Source organism: Argopecten irradians, chromosome 5 (assembly GCF_041381155.1).
Source record: "Argopecten irradians isolate NY chromosome 5, Ai_NY, whole genome shotgun sequence".
Taxonomy (NCBI): Eukaryota; Metazoa; Mollusca; class Bivalvia; order Pectinida; family Pectinidae; genus Argopecten; species Argopecten irradians.
The window spans coordinates 7,953,670-7,968,362 of record NC_091138.1 but is presented as its reverse complement, the minus strand read 5'-3'; the positions used below and the strand labels follow the sequence as shown (position 1 = coordinate 7,968,362).

General features: G+C 38.4%; 1 long non-coding RNA gene across 1 annotated transcript; it reads right to left on the bottom strand.

Annotated features, from left to right (window-relative positions):
- Window positions 1-571: 571 nt before the first annotated feature.
- LOC138322773 (uncharacterized) lies at window positions 572-13,170 on the bottom strand. Its single transcript, XR_011208483.1, has 6 exons — window positions 12,820-13,170; window positions 12,008-12,121; window positions 8,041-8,180; window positions 5,887-5,968; window positions 4,246-4,338; window positions 572-3,299 (listed from the first exon to the last, which is right to left on the bottom strand). It is a non-coding gene; the product is annotated as an uncharacterized lncRNA (long non-coding RNA).
- Window positions 13,171-14,693: the final 1,523 nt, after the last annotated feature.

The following is a 14,693-nucleotide window of genomic DNA, read 5'->3' as shown; positions in this document are numbered from 1 at the left end:
TTTTGTTACAATCCATGCAGAACTCTATGACAAGTAGCGATTTAAAGGATTTACCTCTATTTCCCCTATTGGGCCCCGCCCCTCCTGCCCCCGGGGGGTCAGAGCCAAAATTTATACAAGTTCTGTTCCGCTTCCCCCAAGGATGTTTGTGGCCAAATTTGGTTACAATCCATGTAGAACTCTATGACTTGTAGCGATTTAAAGGATTTACCTCTATTTCCCCTATTGGGCCCCGCCCCTCCTGCCCCCGGAGGGCCAGAGCCAAAATTTATACAAGTTCTGTTCCCCTTCCCCCAAGGATGTTTGTGGCCAAATTTGGTTACAATCCATGCAGAACTCTATGACTAGTAGCGATTTAAAGGATTTACCTCTATTTCCCCTATTGGGCCCCGCCCCTCCTGCCCCCGGGGGGTCAGAGCCAAAAATTTATACAAGTTCTGTTCCCCTTCCCCCAAGGATGTTTGTGGCCAAATTTGGTTACAATCCATGAAGAACTCTATGACAAGTAGCGATTTAAAGGATTTACCTCTATTTCCCCTATTGGGCCCCGCCCCTCCTGCCCCCGGGGGGACCAGAGCCAAAATTTATACAAGTTCTGTTCCCCTTACCCCAAGGATGTTTGTGGCCAAATTTGGTTACATTCCATTCAGAACTCTATGACTAGTAGCGATTTAAAGGATTTACCTCTATTTCCCCTATTGGGCCCCGCCCCTCCTGCCCCAAAGGGAACAAGAGTCAAAATTTATACAAGTTCTGTTCCCCTTCCCCCAAGGATGTTTGTGGCCAAATTTGGTTACAATTCATGTAGAACTCTATGACTAGTAGCGATTTAAAGGATTTACCTCTATTTCCCCTATTGGGCCCCGCCCCTCCTGCCCCCGGGGGACCAGAGCCAAAATTTATACAAGTTCTGTTCCCCTTCCCCAAAGGATGTTTGTGGCCAAATTTGGTAACATTCCATTCAGAGCTCTATGACAAGTAGCGATTTAAAGGATTTACCTCTATTACCCCTATTGGGCCCCGCCCCTCCTGCCCCCGGGGGACCAGAGCCAAAATTTATACAAGTTCTGTTCCCCTTCCCCCAAGGATGTTTGTGGCCAAATTTGGTTACATTCCATTCAGAACTCTATGACTAGTAGCGATTTAAAGGATTTACCTCTATTTCCCCTATTGGGCCCCGCCCCTCCTGCCCCCGGGGGATCAGAGCCAAAATTTATACAAGTTCTGTTCCCCTTCCCCCAAGGATGTTTGTGGCTAATTTTTGTTACAATCCATGCAGAACTCTAGGACAAGTAGCGATTTAAAGGATTTACCTCTATTTCCCCTATTGGGCCCCGCCCCTCCTGCCCCGGGGGGGACAGAGCCAAAATTTATACAAGTTCTGTTCCCCCTCCCCCAAGGATGTTTGTGGCCAAATTTGGTTACAATCCATGCAGAACTCTATGACTAGTAGCGATTTAAAGGAAATGTTGACGGACGGACGGACGGACGGACGGACGGACGGACGGACGGACACGACGGACAACCCGATTCCAGTAATAACCTATAACACAAAATTTGCCTTAAAACCAAATATTCAACATATATTTTTTCTGCTTTTCTTTTAATACAGATCAATTAATACCGTTATTAATGAAAGTTTAATACAACAGGAAGATATGCATGTTAATTGTTCTTAGCTATAGGTAATTTCTTCTATTATATACATATGTAAATAACTATGAATAACTTAATTATTAAAAAATTCAAACTATTAAATGTTATTTTATAGATCCAGTCCAGTGCCAATACTGTAAACGTGGACATTTTCGTGAGGGGGAAATTTTGCTAATTATCTATCGGGAAAATAACAACACTGTGAAAGTTACATGCATACCAATAGCGAAATTAAGAGGAAATATCCATGTAGTATACAGTATGCTTTTATTAGTAAAGATATGCTCTTAAAATATGCTTCTTTATACAGTACATATGCATGTAATCATGTGGAGAGGGCATATATAGGCTTTGTCTGCTGCCCGATCCAAAATTGAATCTCTTTGATTTAATAAAATATTTTTAAAATAAAAAATAAACCTACATATCAAATTTGAGAGTTTCCTTCAGTATTTCCTGAGAAATACCAATAAAAACTTCATAAATTGTTGAATTCCAAGAAGGCTGCCTGGCGGCATCTTGTTTTTGATCAGACCCAATATGCAATGTGTACAACTAGACACCAAGAAGAATTTACATATGCAATATGAGAAAAATTCCTTCAGCATTATCTGAGAAATAGTGCTATGGCAAAATCCAAGATGGCTGCCAGTCTGCCATCTTGCATTGGTCAAAATACAAAATACAAAAAGGCACCAAGGGGAACCAATATACCCAATTAGAGAAAGATACCTTCAATACTTTCTGAGAAATAGCGATAATTGTCAAAATCCAAGATGGCTGCCAGTCGGCCATCTTGCTATCCAATCAGTCCTAAAATACAATATGCACAACTAGGCACTAAGGCAAACCTAAATATGAAATTTGAGATAGATCTCTTGTGTATTTTCTGAGAAATAGCTATAACAAGAATTGTTTAATATGGAGGGAAGGACAGAAGGAAGAACGGATGAACAGATCATGGACATTAGACAATTTGAATCAGATAGGGACTAAAAAAATGTTGAATCTTGGAAAATCTATGTCAGCTTTTGAATAAACAGGAATGACATTAAACACCCAGTCTATACAACAGAGACATGTTGCCAAAGAAAATACACCTTCTCTTCAAAATTGATAAGAAATTTGCTGTCACTGGACAACAAAATTTTTCTTTAAGACTCTGCGAAAATTTCTTTATAGCCCTGTATCTTTTCTTCTTGATATCTTGTTTAAAGTACAGATAACATTATCCACCCAGGCTTCATCCATTGTGTAAATCAAATTTCTTCAGAAATAGTTTTACGTTTCTGTTGTACAATTTTTTAACCAACTGTGTTATTTTTAAGAAATTTGTCCTTGACATTCTGAAATTAACCAAATGTAATTCTGGGTGAATTGTGACTATGTGAGCATTCATACTATTTGTATTTGCCATATAATGTAACATAATATACATTTACAGTTTTGAACAAAGACCAAATGTGTTACTCCTTTCTTCAATGGAATCCTCTGAAACATCCTTGAGCCACATTTCTTAATTGACCTCCCATTGATCACCCTAGTAGACTGCTCCTGAACAAAAATTTTCAACTTCAGCAAAGGGTGGTGTCAGTCTTAGGAAGCTTGCAATGTTCATCCAGAAGCACTTCAAATCTGGCACACTTGTAAATAAATAAATAAATAAATAAATAATTAAATTATGTATAGGTATACTGATGTTGACAAAAGGAAGAGTTCAATTCAATAGTTTTTATCCATAGTGGCTCATGAGCATTAAAAGGAAATACAATAAAGCATATTCTAAGCAACCTAATAACCAACAAGCACACAAAACATTTTTATAGTTATAACTAGCACTGCAAGCAAATGGTTAACTAATATCCCCGCTACCACTCATTTGGGAACATAGCAACCAAATGTTGTTTTAATCCATGGATAAAGTTCAATTATGTTCATTTTGACATTTCATTTGGTAACAATGACAACCAAATGACAGCCATTGTATTTGTCATCCTTTCAAAAACTCTGTGGCTTAATCGGGCAATATCTTCATTTATATATGATCAACCAGAAGCCTCTCTTTTGTTTCCATGGTTTGATTTGGTTTATTAGACTTAATGTCTTATTAACAGCTATCAGGTAATGTAAGGACAGCCTCGCCTGTGTACAATGTGTTGTGTGTGTGAATGTCTGTATGTTTTGGGAGGCTGTGTATGTGATATATTTATATTGTGTTTCCAAGGTATCCATTGTTATTATTAAACCATGTGATGTGGTAATTAATAGACATCCATCTGTTACAAAATTGATTCAAAGTCTAAAGTTATTGCCTATATTACAAAACCTGTGTATATTGACTTGGTTACCTTGGCAATCAAAAGTTTGGGAAAATAAGTGTTCTTTTATATCTACACATTATTGTGAATTTTCATCAGAATTGGTCCAGTTCAGGAGGAGTTGTACGGACAACATTTGCAGATGACAGACATCCAGACATAAGGACAGACATCCAGGGAAGTTGATTCCAGCGTATAGCCCTAACTTCATTGCAGGGGGTATAAGAACAAAATTATTTCATCTACATTCAATACAATTTAAGTTACTTACCAAATGGGCAGGACATAGATGTAGATCAGTAAACTGGTGATGTAATTTTCCCAAGCATCTCCTGTCGCCATTCTTCCAGAGTCTGAAGATTTTCTGTGCATTCAAAGATAAAAGATAAAATGTAAAATCTCTTGATGAAAGCAAGCAATATTTCCGATATCCATGATACAGGTAAGCTTGTTTACCTAGTACATGACAATGTATTTCAATTTCAAGAAGATTTCGTCGTTTTTATTTACAAATGTACATCAGATGGATTGGACATCTGAGGCCTAGGCTATGCCCATTTACATGCAAGTCCTTTCCAAATTATCAATTAACATATAAATATACATTCTGCATAACAAGTTTTACCTGATATGTGTTGTAATACATGACTTTCCAATGTTTTTGTCATAAAATGCGTTATGATTAAATGATACATCCATACCAGCTTGAGCTACACCAATTAGGCTTTGTCAGAAACATGGTCTATAACATGCTGTGTGTGAGTGATATGTTACTGCTGTGACTAGTGACTTTCCTGATGGCATCCACAGGTAATGGAATTTGTATAAATACTTATAAATAAATTCAGTCAATTTAACTACAAGTATAGATAACTATCAACAAGAGGCCCAGAGGGCCTGTATCGCTCACCTGTTTTTTTTTTTTTTTTTGAGTAATTCTGTAATTTAGTAATTAGTGATTCAAAAATCACAAAGACTTTTACAATTAGGAAAATAGCAAAATTGACTCCATGATTTGTTTAATTTTGAATCCCAACCATATAATGATGCTATAGATACCATACGAATATGCTATCCAATACATAGTTTCAGAGAGGAAGTAATTTTTATGAAAATAGTAGCCTTATTAACCTTTTTGGCCCCGCGCCTAAGGCCCCGGGGGTCAGCCCCATCATTTGTACAATTTTGAATCCTCACCTTAAGGATGCTACCATTGCACTATGAGTGTTATCCCATGCTTAGTTTCAGAGAAGAAGTCGTTTATATGGAAATAGCCAAATTGACCCATTTTGGCCCCGCCCCTCAGGCCCCTGGGGGGTCAGCCCCATCGTTTGTACAATTTTGAATCCCCACCCTATAAGGATGCTACCATTGCATTATGAGTGCTATCCATGCTTAGTTTCAGAGAAGAAGTCGTTTATATGGAAATAGCCAAATTGACCCCTTTTGACCCCGCCCCTCAGGCCCCTGGGGGTCAGCCCCATCGTTTGTACAATTTTGAATCCCCACCCTATAAGGATGCTACCATTGCAGTATGGATGCTATCCCATGCTTAGTGTCAGAGAAGAAGTCGTTTATATGGAAATAGCCAAATTAGCCCCTTTTGGCCCCACCCCTCAGGCCCCGCCCCTCAGGCCCCTGGGGGGTCAGCCCAAATTTGTGTAAAATTTTCAGTCATTAACCCATAAGGATGCTACCAGTCAAATTTTGTTGAATTCCGACCAGCGGTTATGGAGAAGAAGTCGATTGTTGGCGGACGGATGGACGACGGATGCCATGGTATGGCATTAGCTCACCTTCGTCCTTCGGACCAGGTGAGCTAATAAATTAATGCATCTGGTCTAGTGAGATATTGACCTGGTAGTGATCAACAGACATATCTCAAATTTACAATATTGTAAAGTAACTTCACCTCTACTGATGTCTTTGGCTGTAGTGCCTTTTTCATTGAAGAGATCTGGTTAGCATGACGTCATGATCACGATCACAACATTCTGTAATGAGAGTAAAAATTGTCTAGCGATAAGTGAACACCACATTGCCACCTTATATTTAGGATATCTGTAATCCAATATCATATTCAAGTCAGCTGTTACACAAAAGACAGTTTTATTCTGAATAAAATATAATGAAATATCTGATTTCAGGAGTTTTTTTGTTAGTTAATGAAAATATGAAATGATTGATATTATTATGTCATTTTATGAATTTTCAAGGAAGTTTGCTTCTAGAAGTATATCGGTTAGGTCTAATGATCAAGGCTCAGTTGTTCAAAAGGTGATTATTAATAAGCTAATCATAGTTATGTATGTTTATAAAATAATCTGAGGGTTGATAAACACAATATATAACTTACATGTATATTGATTATTGCAATAGAAACAAATAAAGATGATAAGAATGACCTTTTTAAAAAAAAATGTTATGCATGGCAACAAGTAAGTCCCAAAATGGTGCACTAAAGAACTATTACTGTCGACGCGGGATTACTTTGAAAGGCATGGCTGCATTACTTCCTCGATATGTGGATGAACTAGTTACCTGTGCATCTATACACACGAATGTGGTTAATTTATTCTGGGAATGTAGCGCTTGTTTTCATTGGTCAACGCATTTCTATAAACACGCCCATTTCCTCAAAAAATAAGCTTCAGAAAAGAAATCGGTACTTAAAAATCAGTTTCAGTACCGATACATATCTGACGTAAGCGACGTAAAGCAGAAAATTTGAAGGAAAAACACACATTTTGCTGATTTACCTGAAAGACGAATTCTCTATTATCGTGAGCATTAATTTGTAACAGAAGCCATGCGTGTAGTCAAAGCCCCAAAACAGCACCGCTGATCGAGGCCTAGAATCTACAACGACGTCCGTAATGATTTACTGGCAGTAAACCACAGAAAATCTAGTTAAGTATTAGTTCTTTGTTATATTTCGTAACTAAACATATGTTTTTTAATTATAAATAGAGTCGGTTGCTTTTACGAAACTACTGCTGAAAATGTTTACATTCTGTTCGTAAAATTAGGTCACAATCGAACTGTCAGATTGTCTACCCCCCGATCGCAGATTGTCTACGTCTACAGATACAGATTTAAACTGATGAAAAGTATGTATCGTTTACGGTTACATTGTTAAAATATTACCAACAAGTGGATTGTTTTGGCTGGAACTGAATATCCAGCGTTCTCGCTGACATGACACCGCGTAGGGCTAACTGGCTTGCCCAAACCAGCGTACGGCACATGTTTACAATATGTACGTTGTTGGGGTGCTGTTTTGTGCACAATATTTCAGCGCAAATAATTTTATTTATTACTTAAAATGTTCATTTGAATTCATTTTCTGTTGTAAAAGGCATTATAATGATCATTTATTCAGTCTTTAATTCAAAAATCTTTGTGGCAATAATCAAAATACCGTCATTTATGAGGATCCCATTGTGCCGATTCGCCGATCATTTGTTCGAACTGATTAACTAAAGATTTTTTTCCCTAAAAAAATGTGTGTTTGAACTATCCGTCGGTTCAAATTAAACGGGGCATTACAATACAGTATATATGTAAAGTTCTACACCGAAACTGAGAGGCCATGTACTACGCCGTCACATCTCGGTGATCACTGAATTGAAGAGTTTTACATGAACAGTGTATGTGCTGTCAGTGTTGTTTATGGGGCGGGGCTTATGAAGTCAAGACTCGACCAATCGCCACGCGCATGTTATCCCATTCAATTTGTGCCTCTAGTGATCAAAGGAACTTCCTCTGTCTGTCTGGTTAGTACTTCACCTGTGCCTTTCGAAGTAATCCCGCGTCGACAGTAAATTAAATGATAAAAAATTAAGATCCACTTTACTTCAATCTTAACTCAACAGACTGACAATGATAATCTTAAAAAGGAAACACCAGTAGCCATGCCGGACTCCAACAAAATTCACTTACTTGGTGCCTCTATAAACATATTTGCATCAGTTTACTTTGAATTCGTAAATTCTGTTTGTACAAATTAATTAATTTGGTTTACAGTAATCATACCTTCATTAAGAACTGACCAAGAGTTACCTACCAAACATCATTCATTGGTATGAGATCAGCCACGTTACTTTCTCCTTCCTCACCAGTCTCCTTGTCATCTTCGTCCTCCTCGTCATCCCCAGAATGTGTGATAAGTCCTCTAGTTGGAGCCGGTGGCTTCTTTCATTTTACCTGTAAAGTAACAAAGGAGTAGACTAACTAAAACGGTCACCAGAGTAAACAAGTAATACTCCCTGTTGCACAAAATTAATAATAACTCCATTAATAGAGGAAATTGCAGAACCCAATATAGTTTTCTTATATCCCCTTTATATCAGGGTTTTATGTACCTTTAATCAAAATCTGTCAAGTAGTTAGGAAGAGTTTGCCGAACAAAGTTCCAGTATACCCCATTAACTTCATTGCGGGTGGTATAATAAAAGGAGTCACAATGCTACAATAGTTATTCTGACTTAATTTTGTTAATCGCCTACACTTTTGACTGTTACCTTAAAGTGCACTATACTTTGACCTTAACCTTACCATGCCCTACACTTTGACCTTTACCTTGCAGTTCCCTACACTTTGACCTTTACTTTGCAGTTCCCTACACTTTGACCTTTACTTTGCAGTTCCCTACACTTTGACCGTTACGTTACTGACCCCTATACTTTGACCTTAACTTTACCGTGCCCTACACTTTGACCTTAACCTTACAGTGCCCTACACTTTGACCTTTACTTTACTGTCCCCTACACTTTGACCTTTACCTTACAGTGCCCTACACTTTGACCTTTACTTTGCAGTTCCCTACACTTTGACCATTGGGCCGCGGTGGCCGAGTGGTTAAGATGTACCGACATATTATTTACCACATGCCCTCCACCTCTGGGTCGCGAGTTCGAATCCCATGTGGGGCAGTTGCCAGGTACTGACCGCTGGTCGGTGGTTTTTCTCCGGGTACTCCGGCTTTCCTCCACCAACAAACCTGGCACGTCCTTAAATGACCCTGGCTGTTAATAGGACGTTAAACTAATAAAAACTTTGACCATTACCTTACTGTCCCCTACACTATACTTCGACCTTAACCTTACTGTCCCCTACACTACACTTTGACCTTAACCTTACAGTGCCCTACACTTTGACCTTAACCTTACAGTGCCCTACACTTTGACCTTAACCTTACCATGCCCTACACTTTGACCTTTAACTTACTGTCCCCTACACTTTGACCTTTAACTTACTGTCCCCTACACTTTGACCTTTACCTTGCAGTGCCCTACACTTTGACCTTTACCTTGCAGTGCCCTACACTTTGACTTTTACCTTGCAGTTCCCTACACTTTGACCTTTACCTTGCAGTGCCCTACACTTTGACCTTTACCTTACTGTCCCTTACACTTTGACCTTTACCTCACAGTGCCCTAAACTTTGACTTATACCTTAAAGTGCCCTACACTTTGACCTTTACCTTGCAGTTCCCTACACTTTGACCATTACCTTACTGTCCCCTACACTATACTTTGACCTAAACCTTACCGTGCCCTACACTTTGACCTTAACATTACAGTGCCCTACACTTTGACGGTTACCTTACTGTCCCCTACATTTTGACCTTTACCTTGCAGTTCTCTACACTTTGACCTTAACCTTACAGTTCCCTACACTTTGACTGTTACCTTACTGTCCGCTACACTTTGACCTTTACCTTACAGTCTCCTTCACTTTGACCTTTACCTTAGAGTCCCCTACTCTTTGACCTTTATCTTACAGTCTCCTTCACTTTGACCTTTACCTTACAGTCCCCTACATTTTGACCTTAACCTTAAAGTGCACTATACTTTGACCATTACCTTACTGTCTCCTACACTATACTTCGACCTTAACCTTACTGTCCTCTACACCTTGACCTTTACATTGCAGTGCCCTACACTTTGACCTTAACCTTACCATGCCCTACACTTTGACCTTTAACTTACTGTCCCCTACACTTTGACCTTTAACTTACTGTCCCCTACACTTTGACCTTTACTTTGCAGTGCCCTACACTTTGACCTTAACCTTGCAGTGCCCTACACTTTGACCTTTACCTTGCAGTTCCCTACACTTTGACCTTTACCTTGCAGTGCCCTACACTTTGACCTTTACCTTACTGTCCCCTACACTTTGAACTTTACCTTACTGTCCCTTACACTTTGACCTTTACCTCACAGTGCCCTAAACTTTGACTTATACCTTAAAGTGCCCTACACTTTGACCTTTACCTTGCAGTTCCCTACACTTTGACCATTACCTTACTGTCCCCTTCACTATACTTTGACCTAAACCTTACCGTGCCCTACACTTTGACCTTAACCTTACAGTGCCCTACACTTTGACGGTTACCTTACTGTCCCCTACATTTTGACCTTTACCTTGCAGTTCTCTACACTTTGACCTTAACCTTACAGTTCCCTACACTTTGACTGTTACCTTACTGTCCCCTACACTTTGACCTTTACCTTACAGTCACTCCTTCACTTTGACCTCCTACGCCTCGAGACGTGTACATATTGGCAGCACATTTAAATATACGCGCCATTTGACCTTGCGTGAGGCAGAAAGGTGGCGTGGCAATAAGACATCTTGATGATAAAAGGATTTCTTTGCATTCCTAAAGTCATAAGAGAGCGCACGGTAAGTCAATTTATGTTTAATTTACCTGTATATGTCGTGTATATGAACGACCGTGAGCGTAAAGGTGTATAAGCTCGTTGAGCATGATGATTTGTTGACAGTATTGAGTTAACAGGTACGCGTATGCGACGTAGAGAGCGATGATGTGTATTGCCGTGTTTGGTATTCAATACCTGTATTTATTCTAGTATAATTATAATATATTAAAGTTAGGTAGTATTCTGATAGGTTTTATTAATTATATATTGTAGCTCCATGCCCATGTCTACGCCACATCATCTACACATACGTACGCTAATTACCACCTGTATGTGAACAGTATGGGAGCCTGAACAGCCATATACAGATGGTGTTCCCCATACTACACAACTACCCAGAAATATGACATTTGGTGTTGATGCCTGGTGAGATGACTCCTGGTGAGGGATTGAGACCCTTACAGGAATTATGGTGACTACTTGTACGATATATTATACCCTATGGAGGCCCAGCTGTGTGTTGCGGCAGTAAGATTATTCGTACTAGGTCGTTGATGATTGGTACACGACCCTATACCATAAGGAGCGCTCGAGAACTATTACACATGTATGAATACAGTCTGTTGTTAGTCCTGGATACGGTCTTGCAGTACAGCGCCTGATGTCAGACAGGCACAACTGGCCATATCTGTATATGGAGTATATGGAACGACAGAGGGAACACACCGGGATATCATTGACATTTTGTATGGGGATTAGTGGAAGCAGCAGTGTACAGTGTAGCGGTATGGAGCTCATGAACTTTATATAGAGGGAATATATTAGTGTTAGGAAATTGTTGTATTATTATTAGATAGGTGTAAATTCTAAAGTTGTTGTAATATATAGTATTGTAATATAAATATATAATATATACTTATTAAAGTGTGATTCACTGAATTGAGTATTGTGGGAGTATTGTGGGAGTGTATATGGAGTGTGGATGGCTATTGGATATTGTATATTCTGTATAGTCTATGCTGTAAATTGTAATAAATGTAAATATTGTAATTTGTTGTTCTTTCATTTGTGAAACATGTGGCAATATATGTCTCGGTTAGGTTACATGCAGTTCCCTACACTTTGACCATTACCTTACTGTCCGCTAAACTTTGACCTTTACCTTACAGTCTCCTTCACTTTGACCTTTACCTTACAGTCCCCTACATTTTGACCTTAACCTTAAAGTGCACTATACTTTGACCTTTACCTTACTGTCCCCTACACTTCGACCTTTACCTTACAATCTCCTTCACTTTGACTTTTACCTTAGAGTCCCCTACTCTTTGACCTTTATCTTACGGTCTCCTACACTTTGTCCTTTACCTTACTGTCTCCTAGACAACTGATGAGAGCTGGACCGATGACATTGATGTGATGTTTACAGTGTGGTTCCATATTTTTGGCCGAAGTTAAACAAATGGCTATTGTCATGTTCACCTGCAAACAAAGAAATATACACTTCAATGTGATTTTTGCTGGGAATAAAATTGTATTTTCTTTCCACAAAAACACATTTTCTAGCCATTTAAATGTTCAAAATTCACAAAATTTAATTTTATAAAGTGTATCTAACAGAAACACATTATCAGGCTTAATTTACTTACAACAACTAGAACTGTCGCCAGAGTGGACGACTAATACCCCCTGCTACACAAATTTAGTAATAACTCCATTAACAGGGGACATTGCAGAACCCTATATAGTTTGCTCAACTCCCCTTTATGTCAGGATTCTGGGTATCAAAGGACTATGTATGGTTTGGGCCCTTTTTGGCCCCCAAATCCATCAAATTTTCAAACCTGTTCATTTGTTGTATTCTAAATATTTAGTATATCCCTAATTCATCTATGATGACTGTTTTTTAATTTTGCAGATGAAGTTACCATGGTAACCATTAATTATGCAAATGTGGAAATTTTGACAATTTTTGCGATTTTTTATATGTTGTTGTTTTAGAAACCATAGAGCGCATCCTTGAACAAACTTTATACTTCTCCTAAAGTATAGGAAGTGCAGACATATTCTCAGTCAATATTAAGTTTGTTCGAGGATGCTCAATAGTTTCATAGACAAAAACTGTCTATACAATTAAGTTAGGGATATACTAAATATGAAAACTACAACAATTTAGATACCAAATAACAGAAGATACTGGTGTCCTTCTTCATCCACACCCCGCATGAAGATCGTTCTGCTGCCTTAGCATAGCACTGCACTGCTGTCCTTCTGGTCCTGCCCAACAACCCTAAAGCAGATAGCAACGATTTAATAATGATTTGCATAATCATTACTTGCTCCATTAGCAGTAATGGGCACCAATCGTAGCTCTAAAGACGACACTATTATCTGTCTAAAAGTCTTTTGAGCTACAATATTGCAGCTACATCCGGCTAGGTCCTGGACGGTACATTTTCACCTTTCCTCAATCCTGTTAAGTAACATTTCATGATTATAATCAGATTCACAATGTAGCCTACAGTAGGTCTACTCTGATGTGAAAAAAAATCATAGTTAAGATTAGTAACGTTATTAAAGGGAAAACAAGTATACTTGTATTTCAAGAATCCTTTGAGACATTCCCCATTCAAGGGCAGCCATATCTGTTTTACATTCAGACGCGCTCACTGACCCCTATATAAAGCGTGTGAATTGACACACGTGCGCTCATGATCAGTCTATACATGTACATATACACCTAGCAGTTGTCCACTGTGTACCGCCGGTGACCGCCTTATATCCCTACGGCCCAATAGTCCGAAGGCCCGTCAGTCCGAAGGCCCATTAGTCCTAAGGCCCGTTAGTCCGAAGGCCCGATAGTCCGAAAACAGATAATATAATTGGGATTTATATGCGAACAGTACTTGAAATGAAACAAACGTTTATTACAGTTTTCGAAGCAAAAGATTTGTTGTAAACTTGCTAAGGTATACTTACATGTATGTGACTATATACAATATGCATAGAATTGATACGGAAAATGATATGAAACAATGAAATGTAGCGCATTTTCAAAAAGAGCATAATCTTGAAATACATAAACGTATCCGATATTAAAGAGTATAATTTTTATATGTACAATGCAATCCTGTTTAATATTTCCCCCAAAAAATATCATTATGCAGACCATTTCCATCATTATGGGTAGAATAAACAATTCAAAGAATGGGGAAGCAAAAATAAATCGTTAAATACATGTATATATTGTACAATATAACGACGTTTACAGGTATAATAAAAGTCATTTTTCGGTAAGATTTGATTATATACATCATTTATTCATGAAGCAATGTTAATCCTAATGCAATACAGTGTACAAAAGGCTAACAATCGGAGTTTGCATGTTTGTAAGATAATCCATAGAATGTATGCTTGTGAGATATCCTATAAAATGTTATTTTAATTTTTTTTTAATTTTTATTTTTTTTTTTTTTTTTATTTTGATGTAATTTTGACCTGGCGTTGCTCCATGAAGAAATGACAACTTGCTGTCCATGGAAATTGTCAGATCAGCAGCGCCGAAAAATGTTTTCGTCAAAATACGTTAATTATAACAACTCTATAACTTGCAATATTTACTAATTTTCGGACTAACGGGCCTTCGGACTATTGGGCCTTCGGACTATTGGGCCTTCGGACTAACGGACCTTCGGACTATTGGGCCGTAGGGATATAAGGGTGTCACCGTACCGCCTACTAATACGTAAACAAAGTCATTATTTATAATTCTGTATAGGGCTTGTTTTAGCAAAAAAACATGTCAACTCCTCTAAGCTTTTATTTAGATGTTTGTCAAAATCAAAATTTCACACGTTGTCAAGTGAATAGACATTTCAGCAGGAAGATTACAAAGAGTGACATTCCATCACCACTGGAGATGCTAGTCCCGCACAAACATTATCGGGTATCACGTGGGTTATCGGGTATCACGTGCGTTATCAGGTATCACGTGGTACGTGAATATGGCCCATTTGGGATCTAGCTGACAACACATTCATGTATTACTTAACTA